General features: G+C 49.1%; 1 protein-coding gene across 2 annotated transcripts in view; it reads right to left on the bottom strand.

Moving 5' to 3' along the window:
• Nucleotides 1-17776, bottom strand: part of Auts2 (activator of transcription and developmental regulator AUTS2) — a 1053970-nt gene that overhangs the window by 159686 nt on the left and 876508 nt on the right. The gene's annotated exons all lie outside the window — the stretch shown is intronic.

The following is a 17776-nucleotide window of genomic DNA, read 5'->3' on the forward strand; positions in this document are numbered from 1 at the left end:
TTGAGCCTTCCAGTTGACAATGAGCTCAAGCCACTTACAGCCAGAAGACGTTAGGCATTTACTCCATCTTCATGTCCCAGAGGAGGAGCACGAGGTGGAAGACAAGTGGTGGCAAGGGTGAGCAGGACCAGGCCAGGGTAGGGCCACGGCTCTCCTCATGCCTGTCTTTCTTACAGAAGACTCTGACATCAGGGACATGTCCAGCAGTGCCTCAAGAACTGTGGAGCACCCCCAACCTGAGGTCAGTGAATCAGAGCACACTCCTTTTTATATCCTAAGAAAGGGAGGCTAGAAATAGTTCAGGTCCATCCTTGGCCCCTGAGCTGGCGACCAGGTGGACATGCAGATTCCTGGGATTCAGCGTCAACAGTTCAGTGCTCCTTGACCCATTAAGAAGAGGGTTCTGGGAGGGGCTGCCAGGAACCAGAAGGTGATACAGCTGCAGATAGCACCCACACCCTAAAAGGGTCTGCTTCCTGGCCCCGAAGCCTTACTGCCCACTCCACACCTATCCCTGGTCAGTGAACACACTCATCTGAGCCGTCTCCCGTTTCACTTTAGGTGTCTATTCTGGCCTTTGCAAACCCACTGCCCACATGGAAAAAAACCACAGAAGTAGAGAGAAGGCCCAGGGCTGAGAGCCGTGCAGCCCCTCTGGTTCTGGAACGCAGGCAGTCAAGAAGGCGTCTGTCCTGCTGCCCCGTGATGGGAATGATGAGCAGAGCTCCACGTCCTATGGATTTCGGGCCAACCAGTGCTATCAAACCACGGTTTTTAAAGCAGCAACAAACTAGAACTAGTCAGAAAAAGTCTCCATTCCTGATGACTCGGGCACTCAAGAGGTGACCTCGGTCTGTTTAACAAGCTTTCCAGGTGAGGTGATGAAGGGGCAGTCCTCCAGCCTCAGTCCTAGGGCTTCATGTGACTGTGCAGCTTGCAGAGCCTGGAATTTGATTTTTTTATGCTGCGTTCTTGTTTAACAAGACCAGGAAAAAGCAAAAAGGGACCATTACCAACTGATCTATTGGGTGCTTGCTGCATGCCCTGGGGCATGACCTTGTTAGTGCCGACACTGCCCTATAGGAAGCTGCTCTTGTCTCTATTTTAAAGCCGAGAAAACAGAATCAAGCATGTCAAATAATCTGTTGAAAGTCACACAACCAGCAAGTGGCAGAACTAGCTACAAACCCAGGCTTGGGTTGGCGCTAGAACCCAAGTCCCTGACTTAACACGGCACTGCTCATGACTAAAAGAAGATTCCACCTTTCTTTGTATGACATACTGAAAAAAATAGAATCATGTGAAATATATATTGATGGAAATGTGCTTTTCTTTTTAACGTGTTGAATTTCCTAATGTCCACGATGAGCACGTATTAACAGTTATGACCAGCGTAGTTTTTAACGTTACGAACTCTGTGGAGGGCTCAAAGGCCATCCTTGGCCCCCAGAGAAGACTAGAGGTCACTTTCCACATGTTTGGTGGCTACAGAATCAGCCAAACTGGGGAATGTTGGGTAAGCCAGCCCAGGCTCACCAGCAGCCAGCCCAGGGTCAGAGGAGGCAGGCCAATGGGTAGCTGTGAGGTAGGTGGCATGTGAGGGGTACAGGGACAAAGGCACAGGTTTAAGGACTACAGTGGGTGAAGGAACCAAGCCTTCCTGTTGAGAGTGGGCTTCTGTGGGTCTCAGACCTTGGTTTTTCTCCTGCAGCAGAGCAAGGCAGCATCACCTGTGACCCCAAAGCTTTAAGATGGACAACCACAAAGTGGGCTGTGGCATCATCTTTGGTGATCACTGGCACAAGGCCACATTCAGGAGCACCTTCTGTCCCCTTTGCCTAGGAACCCCTGCCAGTCTCCATGAGGGGAGAGGCCAGGTGGAAGCACTTTGTCTTCTTAGCCTTACTCAGTCACATGAGCTGGCATCCTCAGTCCCACTGCAGTGGCCTTCTGCCACCCCACATTGCCAGTGTGCAGGTGACTTTGTGAACATTGACTACAACTCCCTTTAACCAGCAAGTCAAGTAAAAATAATTGAGCAGGCACTCTACTTACTAGAAGTGTCACCAACATCTATGTGCTGGAGCTCAGCACACAAAGTTCTCACAGAAGCCACAGTGAGTGAGGAAAGTGACACACGAAGGCCGTTATTTTGCTTCCTGGGAGAGGCTGGCATTCACAACACTGTGAGGCTCCCGTGCCCCAGGAGAATGAGGGTCCCATGCCCCAGGAGAGAATGCTTTCACGTGTCTTGGCACCAAGGGCTCCAGTGTATTGACCATGCAACAGAAGTTTCTTTTTGGTCATAAAATATAAAATTAGGGTGACTGGCTCCAAGGTCTAGAGATGAGTGAGGGAAGAGGGGGTCACCCCACTCACTCAAAGACACCACTCTTCCCTTAAACAGGTCCCTGCAGCAGCCTCATCACCACCCATTTCTAAAGTGTTCCTAAAATAAAGGCGCGTGTGTGTGTCCCCAAAGAAGCTCTGACTACCTCGAGGCCAGCAGGGAACGGGAGAATGAGAAACTGGGAGTCAGAAAGTTCCATGTCCCGAGGTCTGCTTGGTGGCCAGCCCTGCACACCTGGCAGTCACTTCACACTGCAGCCATGTCCCCTCCCTGCAGCTGTCGTGTGGACTCAGTTCAGTACCCACATCCTCCCCAAAGGCTGCACTGACTGGCCTCCAGCTAGAGGGGCCCGGTATGGCCTCATTTTAGGAGCACATATACACAGCATCTACGCAAATGCAAAGCCAAGCCCTGGGCACTGGCTGGCAAGGTCCCTGTAAAAGCAGTGCTGTGGCCAGAGACCAAGGTCAACACAGTTCTCTGCGGCCTCCTGGCCTTGCCTCTGCTCTCACTCCTGTTTGGAAGGGGAAGAAATGTTGCAGGCTGTGTGTGAGGTGGAGTGCGTTGGTGGGGAGGCGCGGAGGAGGAGGCCAGAGTGGACAGGATGCTTTGCCGAGATGCCCTATTGGGTAGGCCTGGGACGAGCCTGGCCCCATGCTTGGGACGATGGGCTGAGAATCTACCATGGAAGCTGAGCAGAAGCTACCAGACATATTCCCTCAACTTTCTAGGTCATTTTTCCCCACAGGGTTTTGCACACAAAAGGGCTGGCAGCTTTATTCCTCCCTTATACCAGGCTCCTCCATGGTCTCTGCCAGGCTCCATCATGTAGCCCAGCTTCTGCCCACATGGAGGAGTGGGGAAAGGGGACACAGGCCGCAGGCCCACTCTCCTGACAGGAGCGGCTACAGCAGCCCACGCTCAGAAGTCCCCGCCCATGCCCATGGGAAGCCCAGCCAGGGAGAGACCCCACTATGTGAGTGGCAGGGCTACAGCTGGGGGCCGTAGGAAATGCTCAGGAGGGTGTGGGAGCACGTGGGGTGCCCTACAAATGCTCACAGTGGATGCTTCACTTTCAGTGCACAGACACTTTCTAACCCTGATATATAGATTGGAGTCTGATGTGCTTAGATCTCAGGATGGAAAGGTTTCTAAAGAAATACTCCAGAAATACCAGAATTCAGATGTAAAAAACCATGTGAGAATCAAGAACAAAGCGGGCAAGGCAGAGGGAGCCAGTGACCTTTCATCCCAGCGCCTTCCCCACCAGAGACAGTGGCGATCCGAGCAGCGCCATTTGATGCAAATGCCTCTCAGAAAAGCGCCAGTGGATAATAGATAAAAAGATTATCTGTGACATTATGAAAAATGAAAGTTTAAAAATGGCCACATGTCCCCAGGGGGAAAAAAAATTCCGAAACTTTATTCAGTCTTGTTGAAAGGCAAGAGAGAAGCCGTGTTCCGTTCAGCCTGCCTCTTGCCCATTGTTCTGATGCCTTCCCCAGCTCATCAGTTTAAAACACCTTGCCTGCTGGCTTCTCTTTGCTGGAAACACAAGGTCCGAGAAGCTACCACAGCCGTTTCTTTCCCTAACTTGACTCAGGTGCTGCGGCTCCCACGCCCCCTCCTCTGCCCCCGCCCCTCTGTGCGAGACTCATCTGCACACTTGACTTAACAGGTGAACCAGAGGTTCAAGGCATGGGCTCCCAAGCAGCAGAGTCTAATTTCTGTCCAGGTCTCTCTCAGAGGCTCAGGATGGAATCTCAGATTTAATGGGCCAGGACCAGCTGTGAACCCCTCAGCTGGCTATGCGGATTTCTTTCTTTGCTGGAGAGAGGAGGAGAGATCCTAGACCTTCCATCTCCCAGGTTCTGGCACTCCTGCTCCACAGCGTTTCTTTTAAACAGCACTTCACGAGTGTAACCCAAGACCCCAGGAAGTAGTTGATGTGTTGGACCAACCACGTGGATCTCAAGTTGGCTGACATGTTGAGGAACCTATCTGAACACCGAGGCCCTAAAAATGTGCCACTGCTTCCAACCAAAGGGGAGGCACCAGTTCAGTGCGAGGGTCTAGAAAGAGACCACCTGGTTCAGATTCAGTTTTGCTGCCTGCTAGCTGGGCTTCTGTTGAAAAAGCCTCAATATTTGAATTTCTCCATTTACCAAACAACTATAGTAAGATTATTGGGTTGAATCATATAGAATTGCTGACATTTGAACATTTTGAATAAAGTTAAGATTATTAGTTGGAACCACATAAAATTGCTGACATTTGATTGTCTCTGACATAAAAAATGGTGACTTCCTATGGCTCATCCAGATACCTCGAAGGTGGTCGATGTGGACAAAAGGCAGAGAGCCAGAGGAAGCAGTACCAAAGTGCCGGGTACACAGTGGTGCTCAACAAAGGTCAGCTGGCACTGTATTGTCAAGAACCTGACAGTAATCACACGCCTGTATCCCAGCGCCTGGGGAGGCTGAGGCAGGAGGATCACGAGTTCAAAGCAGTCTCAGCAAAAATGAGTGCTAAGCAGTTCAGTGAGACCCTGTCTCTAAATAAAATACAAAATAGGACTGGGGGTGTGGCTCAGTGGTCAAGTGCCCTTGAGTTCAATGTCTTGTACCCCAAAATAAAAAAAAAAAACATAGAAAGGGCTGGGGCTGGGGCTCAGTGGTTAAGCACCTGGGTTCAATACTGGTACAAAAAAAAAAAAAAAAAGACCATGGTGTTGTATACCAAGCTTAAACTCTATGTCTTCATGACTCTATCTTTTATTTTGGGGATTGGGGGGTACCAGGTATTGAACCCAGGGGCACTCGACCACTGAGCCACATTCCCAGCCATATTTTGTATTTTATTTAGAGACAGGGCCTCACTGAGTTGCTTAAGGCCTCGCTGAGTTGCTGAGGCTGGCTTTGAACTCTCAATCCTCCACCTCAGCCTCCAGAGCCTCTGGGATGACAGGAGTGGGCCAAGGCATCCAGCTTCATGACTCCATCTTTTGTCTCATTTCCTTTTGAAAAATCCCTTCCCATGTGGAATCCCTCGCATTCTGGGGCCATTTTATCCATTCCTGGGCACTCTCAAAAGTCAGTTGGTATGACTAGAATTATACCTACACCTATTCAAACAGATATTTCAAAAATATGCTTGAAAATAAATGTGAACTGTAAAATGCACAAATAATTGAGGACAGGGCGGTGGCCCTTCTTTGCCTCCAACTACAGCTGGCTGGAAGCTGGGCAGCACTGAGCTCGGAATGAGGAGTGGCTGAGGTTGTCTGCAGGGAAGCCGTACACCTCGCGGTATGTCCCCAGCACGGAACAGAGGCTCCCTCAAGACTGCTCATCCCAGGGGCTGGGGATGTGGCTCAAGCCGTAGCGCGCTTGCCTGGCATGCGTGCGGCCCGGGTTCGATCCTCAGCACCACATACCAACAAAGATGTTGTGTCCGCCAAGAACTAAAAAATAAATATTAAAATTCTCTCTCTCTCTCTCTCTCTCTCTCTCTCTCTCTCTCTCTCTCTCTAAAACAAACAAACAAACAAAAAAAACCAACTTCTTTAAAAAAAAAAAAGACTGCTCATCCCAGGATGCGTCCCCCAGACCCCAGACTGGTGCTCCTGTGGTTCAGTGGAACATTCTGCAGGGTGGGCTCAGGAGTTGCCTGTGCCCCGACCTGACGGTGCTGGAGGCTGTGCACTTCTCTATGTGCTTTCTTCCTCTCTGTACTGCAAATGGAGGAGAGGAAGGAGTTGAGTCACTGCAACTAGTCACTGCAACTATCGGAGTGAGAAGGAAATAGAGGAATTAGAAAACCTATGGACAAGGGCTGACCTTGAAGACGCAGCAGTAAATGTCAGCCTGCCAACCAGTGGGACCAAGCAGCTATCTGAGGGGCAGGCGTGCAGCTCATCTTCCCACGGCAGATTTCAGGATGCGGCCCTTAGTTTTGACTATTCTGGAAACATCCATGCCAGCACTGGACAGGCTTCCTCGGCCGAGTTATTTGGGTGTTGTCCTGATGTCCAAAGCTGAGCCCCATCCAGGCTCCCAGGCACAGCATTTCTGGTAGCAATCCCTAAGATGCCTGACCCTAAATACAGTTTCCTTTCCTATACACATGCACGTGCACGCGCATGCAAACACATACGCTCCCGTACTTTAATGAAATCAATCCCCAGTGGACTAATCATAATTATCTTGAAAGTTTGCTTGCTTCTTTTTAAATTACAAAATACTTCTGGACTACAAAAAAAAATTGGAGGATAATATAAGGATATATGTAAGGGAAAACTAAAGAGCTGTCCTCCAACTTAAGAAATATGTATTTTGGATCTCCCTCACAGGTGAGCATGTCACCAACATGATATTTATTATGAACAGCATGGCATTTATAATTCTGCTATAGATGTATGTAAATACAAACAGGATGTGATACATCCCCTGTTTGGAAAATAAATGTGAACTGTAAAATGCACAAATAATGGAGGACAGGCCGTGTGGCCCTTCTTTGCCTCCAACCACAGCTGGCTGGAAGCTGGACAGCAGTGATTCGGAATTTATTTCACTGGCTTTGTTTGGTATCTGACCTTCTACTCCTCTTAGGCAAGGGGTTTGATTGTGGTTCACGGGGCCTCTTTTGGTTTGTTATTTTCTATAAAGAAACTGGCCAGATTCTGCCTGAGTCAGGTACCAGATCACAAAGAATTGAACCAGGGTATGCTTGAGAGTACAGGCCTCCCCTTGTACCCTCTGGAGCAGGTACAAACTGGGGCTACCTGGGACAAACCCGGACTTGGCATGGCAGATCACTCTGCTTTCATGCATGTCATCTGTGTGACCAACCAGGAGCCTTGTGCCATCACAAGATCTGATGGGCTTCTCAGAATGAGCCAGTTTGTGACTCTTTTAGCAGAAAGTTATTCATGAGAATCCTGATTGGTAAACCGGGGAGTTGAGGAGGGATGCGCTGAGCACCCTCCCGCTGCTGTGCTGCAGGCCTGTGTTGCAGAGGGCTCAGAGCACAATCAAACACACAGCCCCACGAGACCCATGGCCCCGGAAGGCCAGAGCATCCTTCCTGTGCATCAGGTCGGCTGAGTCCACGTCAGCACAGGTTGGACTGCCCTCTGTAGCACCCCAAAGCTGACTGGCCGTGGCTTGTCAATGCTTCCTAGTTCAGCCTCTTAATTGGCCTGTTTCTATGGAAATGAGCTTATTGCTAATCAGGCTTCCTCACAGCTCCAGCCAGTTCCTGAGGCACCCCTCGCATTTGAAATAGTGCTGAATTAGAACTGACCACAGAAGTCAAGAGGACAGTCAATGGGAGTCAAAAGGCGCATCAGAGGAGTCAGTAAATTTGGTTTCCCTTTGGGAAAAGAAAAGCAGATGCTAAGCTTACTCAACCCCTGGAAGGCCGGGTGCAGGGACACAAGGAGAAGTCCACGTGTGGTGGGCTGGGCTGGGCCAATGTCACATCCATGTGGCGGCCTGCGAGTGTCTGGAACCAGGTCGGAGCTGAGTTTTCTGTCACTGCAGCAGCACACACCCTGAGCTCTGGCTTTGTTGGCAGAACACGGGAGGCAAAGCCAGCGTCCACCAGCCTGGAGGAGGGGTGCTAAGGCCTGCAGTCACCACGGCTTCCCATGCCTGTCTGTGCCGCCTCCTCCGGCTCTGGTGCCCGCCTGCTCTGGTGCCCCGCCTGCTCTGGCTGAAGCTTCACCATGTGTCCCAGGTGCCTCCCTCACTCTCTCTGCGTTTAGGAATTAAGATGCACAGCCATTTTATCAAGGGTTGTTTCCCGCCCAAATTGCATTTGACCAGTTTTATTTCTGTCTGAAATTAAAACACAGAACTTACATATCCCAAGCTGTCACAGTATGAGTGAAACCCCAGAAATAAATCCCGTCTAATGACAGAGCAATCCGGAGACCTCAGTGGGAAACAAGATACTTTGTTTAATAATTATCAGGCTGCTTTCAGGGCCTGCCTGCCAAAGCAGCGGTGTCAGAACCGCACAGGGAAGAATTTTTCCCCTGGATTTCACCCTGGGAAAGACTAAAGCCATTTAAAACCAGAATGGACGCTTTTGATTTACATTTCTGATATTAAATGCGGAGCGGCTGCCTGCATCCATGCTACGGGGCATTACTTCAGTGCGAAGAAACGGGAGGTGGCAGAGATCCAGTTTACTAATGAACAAGCTTATCTGGAGGAAAACAGCTTTTCACACCGTAACAAACAATGAACACCTCTTAGATAACAAATTCAATGGCGAAAATATAGCACTGTACATGTCACAGTCCCGTAATTTAATGGAGGCACTTGCAGCATTAGTGGTTTACATTAATTTTTAAAATTAATTTTGTTTGGCCCGCAGGGAAAATATTTTCTTTTTTGTTTCTGATATCCTGCAGCTCATTAACACTGCTTACTGCTGCTCCACAATGCCATCCGTAATCGTCCACTGGCTAGCCAGAGGCCATTTTTAAAAGAAGAAAACTGGCAGAAGGGCGGAAGCGGCTTTTCTGCTTCCTTCCACAAAGAAAGGCCCTCCCAGCCTGACAGAGCTGCTCAGCAGCCATTCCGGGCGGCTCTGGACGAACCCAGGGCTGCTCTTCCACCTCTCACCAGCACTACCTCCAGCGCAGTGGCCCCCAAACCTGGGACTCTCAGGATTACCTGGGCACCTGGGCGGTTTTAGCAAAAATGCAGACTACTACGAGGTCCCCCGTCACGTCCACCCTCCCATCACCCCACAAAAGGGTTAACTACAGGCTACCAAGAACACAGGCCCCTCTCCCTCTGCCTGGGGCAGGGAGATCAGGGAATTCACTGCTAATCACTGTGGTTGTGATTTCTGATTTCAACTGGCAGCAAAGAGAATTGAACTGGAGTCCCCTGAGAGCAGCCAGCTCCACAAGGCAGACCCTGGGCTTGTTAAGCTGCCGTGCTGCCACGCGATTATCAATTTTAAATTAATCTCCCCAGCCTCTTTAAAGTGGTTGCTAAAAATATAATCTCTGGGATATCTTACCATAAGACTTAACTAAAGGGAAAAATTTGGGTAATAATTAAGTGCTTCCCCGGGTCTAAGCCTCCTGTAAAGCCGTCTGGAGACCGGGCCAATCCACTGGCAGTGAGGAGGCCAGCCAGGGGCAGTCCCAGGGCCCGAGCGAGCTGGTTTATAAGTTACACACTTTCTCTAAATAAAACTTAAACAGGCAATGTGCATTTGAACAAAAGGTTAAAGATACAGGACTACACTGTATTAAAACAAATCCTTCCCTATTTTTAACCCAAAGAAGTTTGGAAGGGAAAGCCAGAAACACTGTCTAGACAGACTTTGGCTGAGCTCACGAGGGAGTCGTTACGAACTCACTTTATAGGGACATAATCTGGGTTATATATACAACACATTTTCTTTTTAAGGCAGCAACATGGTGGGACAGAATGAACAAAAGTGAAAGGAGTTCTTATTCACAGAAAGGGCCCTCGTGGAAAGATCTTTGGCCCTCACAGAAGCTCAAGCCCAAAGCAGACATTTCTGAGAGCTGCTGAGGGGGATGAAGGAACCACAGTGACCCCTTAGCAAAGCCCAGCCCTCTCCCCACACCGCAGCTCGAAGCCCAGTGAAAAGACGCTTCTGTGATCAGCAAATCCCAAGTTTCCCCAGAGAGAAGCATGTTTTTCCTTCCCTCCTCCAGACTTCCTATTTTTCTGGGCAACATGGTGCAAAGGCTGAATTGACTGATTATTTATTTATCTATCTACCACTGGGGATTTAACCACTGAGCCACATCCCTAGTCCTTTTCGTTTTTTTATTTTGAGACAGGGCCTAAGTTTCTTAGGGCCTCACAAAGTTGCTGAGGCTGGCTTTGAACTTGAGATCTTCCTGCCTTGGCATCAGGAGTCCCTGGGATGACAGGCCACAAGCCTGGCAAAGACTGGATAACTTAGAGCACGAGTTCTGAACTAATAAGTGTCCCTTCTATGTGTGTATAGTCACTCAAGTCTGAGGGAATGGGAGCTCCTGGAAGCCCAGCAGGAACCCACTGGGCTGGGCTAGCTGGACACACAGAAGGAAGCCAAGGGGTTGGGGGAGGGGAAGATGGGGGACGGGAGACACTGGGGGGGGGGGGCTGGCAGGTGGCCTGGGGGGGAGGTTTTTATATAACCACACTGTGCCTTGTTTCAACAATAATGATAAAGAACATCTCCAACTTCATGAAATTCCATTATTTCTATAATTTCCTTTCTTAAGAGCAAAGAATAAAATAACTCATCCCTCCCACTACCAGCTAGATATATGACCTTGAGAAAGCTTCTTAACATCTCTGGTTTTAAAAAGTGGGCTGGTAAGACAAGCTCTAAAATTTTGATCTAATTATTCTGAGTTTAAAAAATCTTACCATATAGAACTTAATTTTGACTCCATCTTTGGCCAAGTAAAAATAAAAATGAAGAACTTATCAGCAGACATATTTTCACTGTATAAACAATAGAAAGTGTAAAGGTTTAAAAAAAAAATGAGTCAATCAGCTACTGGGGGAGGCAGGGCTGAGAGAGGAGGCCCACACAACACAGCGAAGCCCCTTGCAGAACACAAAAAATGAGCCAGTTGCACACACCTCAAAAACAAAAGGAAAAGGAAAAGATGGTGCAGTCGTGGGAAAACCCCAAGCCTCTGGAGAGTAGAGGAAACTCTCGCTGGAGGCCAAGGTCCTCTTTGTTGAGGCCAAGTTTGCCTGGGAAGAAGGGGGTCCTGAAAGCAAAATTATCAGTGGCAGCTGGGGGTTCTAAAGATCTGGTCTTTGCCGGGCCCCTGATTCTCAACTGATTTTTGTACAGATTCCTCCTGAAGATTTGACTCAAGCTGTGGGCTTCCTTCTGAGTACGCAAACAGATTCCCTTAAACATACTTCCAGGGGTTCCTGGGCTCCTTGACGTTTATCTGCAACCTCAACCTCGCAGGGATGGCTTAGGCCCAGGACAGCACCCTGCTCCAGGCCCCTACACAGGCACATCTCTATCCCCTCCCATTTGCCTGAAGGCCTGTAGCACCCCCTTTTGCTCAAGAAGAAATTTATTTTTCAATTAAACACATAACCTGACTCTCCCCACTCACCAGAGCAATCCCGCAGGAGTCTGGCATGTGTGGCTCTGGAGCGGGAGGTGGAGGGACAGAGGACCTTGGAGGGACAGAGGACGGTGGACGCAGTCTGATGGCCTGTGGGTCCTCAGAGGTATGGCTTCCATCTGGAGGCTCAGCTCAGAACCTTCTTCCATGGAGAATCCCACCAATAAACAGGTCCTCCTCCCCTTCTATTGGACCTCCTTCCTCCATCCTTTTGACCTGCCATTCCCCCTACAGAACTAATAGGAAATGGGCACCTGCCGGGAGGCCCAGCAGGAAGCACCCTCTTGGAATGTCAGTGAGGCCTGGGGCCCTGCATGACACACATTTGCACATTTGCTTAGCTTAAGCTCATTGGGAAGTCACCTGGCTCTGCCCTCACTTGGTTCCATTCTAATTGGCACAGGAATACTGGCTTCTAAGGACAGAAATTTGCAATGCGTTTTAGAGAAGCATGATCCCACCCCATCAGTGGTGGATATTTTTTTAAATAAAATTTTTAGTTGTAAATTGGCCCAATGCCTTTATTTATTTTTATGTGCTGCTGAGGGTCAAACCCAGTGCCTCACTCATGCTAGGAGAACCTTTTCCTTGAGCCACTGAGCCCTAGCCCCAGCCCACATCAGTGGTGGATATTTTTGAAGGCACTGTTGTGCATCCCCAAGTAGCTACAGTGACCAGTTCCTCAGGGGCCTGAGTCTGGCCTGGTAACGTCATCACGGCCTGCTTTTCAGAGCGCCTGGCCATCCTCTATCACCCTCCTGCGTTTTCCAGGCGGATTATGAATCCTATGGGAGAAGGAGAGAAATGGCGGCTAAGGGGCAGGCTCTCCCTCTCACTCCCTTTCCAACCAATCGCCCAACTAAATGGGTCCAAAAACCTCTCCTCAAGAAAGTAGCAGGTGAGGCACTGAGATCAGAGGAGCTGCAGATTCAATCACTCAGCTGAATGGAGAGTCCACAGATGGAGTCTATCACCAGACAGCCGACATGCAGGGGAGCAGGCAGCAGACCTCTGCAAGAAGAGCCCGAGACTAGCACTCCTTAGTGGCACTGCTCTATGCTGGCCCAGGCAGGGTGGGCTTGAAACTCACTCCTCCAACTCTGAAGAAGACCCTGTCTCTGGTGGGCCAAAGCAGTGCCACAGGGACAGGCCTGCACCAAGGGTTTATTAGAAGATTAACTGCTTAGGAGCTGGAGTCCCATTGGCTCAAGGAAAAGGTTCTCCAGAGTTGAAGTGTCAGTCCCCATTTTTACTAAGGTGACTTCCCAGCAGTACTGCATGTGGAGGAGGCCAAGCTGCCCAGCTAGACTTTCCTGAGATGTTCCTCACTCCATCTTGGTGGTCTGGGCCCTGGTGGACTGACTTTGATTAGCAATATCATTTACCAAAGAAGTTTGCCGGATGATGGGAACTGAGTGGAGGGCGGGTCTAGTCAGACAGATACAATAACACAGCTAAACACAGACAGTCTGGGTAGAGCTGAATGTGGAAAAGCCCTCACTTCTTAATGCCTTCAGAAACTGGGGAAAGGATGGGGCTGGATGGCTCAGTGACAGCAGATTGCACTTCTGCTCACTGTACACACATAGAGCACAATTTATTATGTATCTGGTTGTACAAAGAGTAGTCACACCATTCATGTCTTCATAAATGTACTTAAGAGTAGAGATGTCCATCTCATTCCACCATCTTTCCTACCCCCTGCCCCTCCCTTACCCTCTCTCCCCTTTGCCCTATCTAAAGTTCCTCCTTTCCTCCCATGCTCCCCATCACCACCATTATGGATCAGCATCCACTTATCAGAGAGAACATTCAGCCTTTGTTTTTTGGGATTGGCTTATTTTACTTAGTATAATATTCTTCAACTCCATCCATTTACTAGCAAATGCCATGATTTTATTCTCTTTTAAATCTGAGTAATATTCAATTGTGTACATATACCACAATTTCTTTATCCATTCATCTATTGTAGGGCATCTAGGTTGGTTGTACAATTTAGCTATTGTGAATTGCTGCTATAATCATTAATGTGGCTGCGTCACTGGAGTATGCTGGTTTTAAGTCCTCTGTGTATTAACAGAGAAGTGGGATAGCTGGGTCAAATGGTGGTTCCATTCCAAGTTTTCTAAGGAATATCCGTACTGCTTTCCAGATTGGTTGCACCAATTTGCAGTCCCACCAGCCATGTAACTGTGCACCTTTCCCCCACATTCTCGCCAACACTTATTGTTGCTTGTATTCTTTTTTTTCTTAAATTTTTTTACTTGTAGATCGACATAATATTTATTTATTTTAATTTTTATTTTAGTTGTCATTGGATCTTTATTAATTATATGTGGTGATGGGCTGGGGATGTGGCTCAAGCGGTATCTCGCTCGCCTGGCATGCGTGCGGCCCGGGTTCGGTCCTCAGCACCACATACCAACAAAGATGTTGTGTCCGCCGAGAACTAAAAAATAAATATTTTAAAAAAAGAAAAAAAATATATATGTGGTGCTGAGAATAGAACCTTGTAGCTCTCACATGCTAGATAAGTGCTCTACCCCTGAGCCACAACCTTAGCCCCTACAATATCTATTTATTTTTATGGGGTGCTGAGGATTGAACCTAGTACAAGGCAGGCAGGCGCTCTACCTCTGAGCTACAGCCCCAGCCCTGTTGTTTGTATTCTTAACAACTGCCATTCTGACTGGCGTGAGATGAAATCTTAGAGTAGTTTTGACTTGCATTTCTTTAATTGCTAGAGATGTTGAACATCTTTTCATATATTTGTCGATTGATTATATATCTTCTTCTTAGAAGTGTCTGTTCAGCTCCTTAGCCCATTTGTTGACTGGGTTATTTGGTTTTTTGGTGTTAAGTTTTTTGAGGTCTTTATAAATCCCGGAGAGTAGGATTTATCTGATGTGTGTGTGACAAAAAATCTGTTCCCATTCTGTAGTCCTGCCCTAACCCTAACCCTGGGCTAGGACCTCTACTGCTGAGAAAGAGGCTGGGAAGGGAAGGAAGAGGAGGCCCAAGTCCAGGTTCTGTTTTTATTTTGTAATTACCTCAAGGGAAAGTACTTAATATTTTGGTGTTTTAGTTTACTAATAACTTTTAGGGTTGGAAGAAAAATAATCACTTCAGCAAATGGGGTTAAGAGTCTTAGATTCAGAAAAAGGACACCACTTCCTGGTGGCAGGAAGAGAGAAGGCCCTAGAAGACGGGGTGGGGGATGGGGGTGGGTGGGTGGCACTTCCTTTCCAGGGCCTCACTCCCAGCAGGCGCCCGCCCATGCAGCCTACCATTCTGGCTTGGCCCAGATCAGTCCAGGCATTCACAGCCTGATGGCTTGGATCTGTTTGCTGTCCCAGGTATGGATGTCTCTAAGGTCCTTTACACTTTTTTTTTTTTTTTTCAGTGCTAGGTATTGAACTCAGGGGCACTCGACCACTGAGCCACATCCCAGCCCTATTCTATATTTATTTAGAGACAGGATTTCACTGAGTTGCTTAGCGCCTCATTTTTGCTGAGGCTGGTTTTGAACTCACAATCCTTCTGCCTCAGCCTCCCAAACTGCTGGGATTACAGGCTTGAGCCCCGGGGCCCAGCTTTAAGGTCCTTTTAAGCTCCATAGTCTGGGATATGTCCTGTCACTGTCTGCATACTCTGCTAGGAGGGTACTGAGGACAAAGCACATGTGAACTGTCCTGTGACCTTGCCACAGTAGGGGATAAATGGAAAGCAGGGCTTAGTGCACTGTTTTCATGGCTCCGATGATTAGGGACACAGAAGACAAGGACTGGCCTACTTGGGAGCCCCTGGAGCCCGGACTCTGTGTGCCCTGGAAACATGTCACGGGGCTGTGGCTCCAGCAGTGCACAGCAGCCTTCCTGGTCAGCCCAAGCAGAGAGTCTCAAGACCTGCCAAGGCTCGTGAGGGATTTAGTGTCAGGGGCTGTTGTGAATCACTCCACACACCCCTTGCCCGGAACCAAAAGGGTTCAAGATAATTTTAAAAGATAATGGAGAAAAAACACTTCAAAAATGACCGTAGAGGGCTCGCTGGGAGGTATCCCAGGGGTAGAGCATATGTTTAGCACATATAAGGCCGTGACTTTGATCCCAGCACTGAAAAAACAAGTGAGTGGTGGAGAAGAAGGTCGGCCAGCACGGTGGAGCAGGACAAGGCTGGCCTTCCAGCTCTCTACCATGTATCGGTCACCAGTGGCCGCCCACCTGGCTGCAGGCTTCCCGCAGCCACGGTGATGAGGGTCCCCTAGCCAGTTTCACAGTCCAGGGGGCCACAAGATTCAGAGAAACCAACTCTTCCAAAGAAGCTCAATTATTCCTGACCCCGTGACCAGAGTGCAGTCTTCTGAAGATCTACAGAAATAAAACAAATACGATGGACTAAACAATATCTTCCCGCTCATGCAAGCAGAAGTCCCAGGGCTGAGTCTCACTGTGCTGTGGGCACCTCCCCTGCAGAGCTCCTGGTGCCCTCCGAGGAGGCCTGCGGGAGAGGTTGGCCCTCTGGTTCTCTGCCAGTCAGGCTTACTTGGGAGATTCTGGAATAATACTTTCCAAACTCTGTGCAGGGGACCTGGACACGTGAGTGAGTGTTCTAGGGTTGAGTCTGTTGGCAGCACACTATAAGCACCTCCACCTACACTAGCCCTTTCAAAAAACCTGTTTCATCTGAATTCACTCAATAATTCTCAAAGAAAATCCTTTATCCAAGAACAACCATTCATATCTTCTGGGAAAAATATTCCGGCAAACATTTCTGAAAATGCCCATCTAGAGAAGAAGAATGCGTATGTTTTTGGAATCCCCCAAAACATTATTCCTCTTGGTGAAATTTCGAGAGCTATGGCAGGACAGTGAGTTTGACAGGCATTTCCTGTCACCGGGGAAATGTCAATTCTCAGTGGCTGGTCAGTAGCAGCCTGAGGGAGTTGAGATGCCCATGTGGACGAAGGCCGTGAGTCCCCCTTCCAATGGCTCAGCTTCACAACTTCCCTCCTCGCCCTAAGAGGGACATGCAGATGTGGGCCACGGGCAAGACGGAGAGCTGAGAACTGAGGGATCCCTGTGTGAGGGGAGCGCTCAGAGGGAGGACAGGTATCAGCGACAGAGCGGGATAGGGTGGCGGTGTTCTGGATCTCTGCCATTCTCCTCTTTGATTTCAGGGGGCCCAGAGAGAGTAGGCCACGCAGGCTGGTCTCGAGTGGAGGCCTTGAGCTTGGGGTGAGGGAACCATGGTGGCTCACTGCAGTGCAGCCCAGCACACTAACACATGGTTGAGACCAGAATTGGGGACCCAAGTACCAGATTGTCACCAAATAGATAAATAAGTAAATAAACATAAATGAATGAGTATGTACTGGACTCCTCTCTGGACCTAGAAGCCTAGTCAGGAATCTGGATTTCCAGAGGCCTCTTCTTTGAGAAACCCAGCTAACAGGAATCCTCTACGCCCACGGAGCAGGGGCACTCTGGGCCACCTCCCACCAACTAGGCAGGAAGAGCCACACGTCCCCAAGGCAACTGCTGCTCCCCAACCTGCAACTGAAAAATAAAGTATCTAGCAAATCCCCACAAACTAGAGCCTCGTTAAGAGGGGCAGGGCCTGCCAGCCTCATGGCTCCCTGGGTGGTGGTCGAAGCCAGCAGAACCACCTGGTGGCGTATTACAGCAGGTTATTTCTCCAGGTCCCGCAATGCGCTCCTAATGGGTATAAGGATGTGCCGACTTCCAAAGTGGGACTGACAGGCCCGCAGTTAACTGTCATTTCCATCACAGACTTAATAGCTTTGCCAGGCATCCTCCCAGCAAACGAAGAGAAGAAAGGTCTTGCTGTATGACAGCATTCAAAAAGAATGCCTGTGAATGCCATTATGGTATTGAAAGTGTCAGGTGCCAGCAGAAGGGCCCTGATCAGACAGACAGCACTGGGCTGCATGCTTTAAGGTTATTTGAAGCCTGTCATTTCCATTAGCCAGCTCACCACAAGTGGAATCACTCATTAGCTGGCTTTCTCAGCACCAAGGTGGGGCCGAGGGTGGGGCGGGTGGCGAAGGTGCAGGGGCCGGGGCTTGGCACGCTCGGTGCCTACCCTATTAGCAACTCATGATAGCTGGCGAGGGGAAGGTGCGCACCGGCAGTGATGCCCCGTGTGCCTGCTCATTAGTGGCTGGCAGTAAAGCACAGAAACGAGTGGACATTGGCACAGGCTGGCTTTCTGTTCTTGGAGAAGGCCAAAAATAATCTCAGTAGATTTAATTAAAACTGCAG

Source organism: Urocitellus parryii, chromosome 9 (genome assembly GCF_045843805.1).
Source record: "Urocitellus parryii isolate mUroPar1 chromosome 9, mUroPar1.hap1, whole genome shotgun sequence".
Classification (NCBI taxonomy): domain Eukaryota; kingdom Metazoa; phylum Chordata; class Mammalia; order Rodentia; family Sciuridae; genus Urocitellus; species Urocitellus parryii.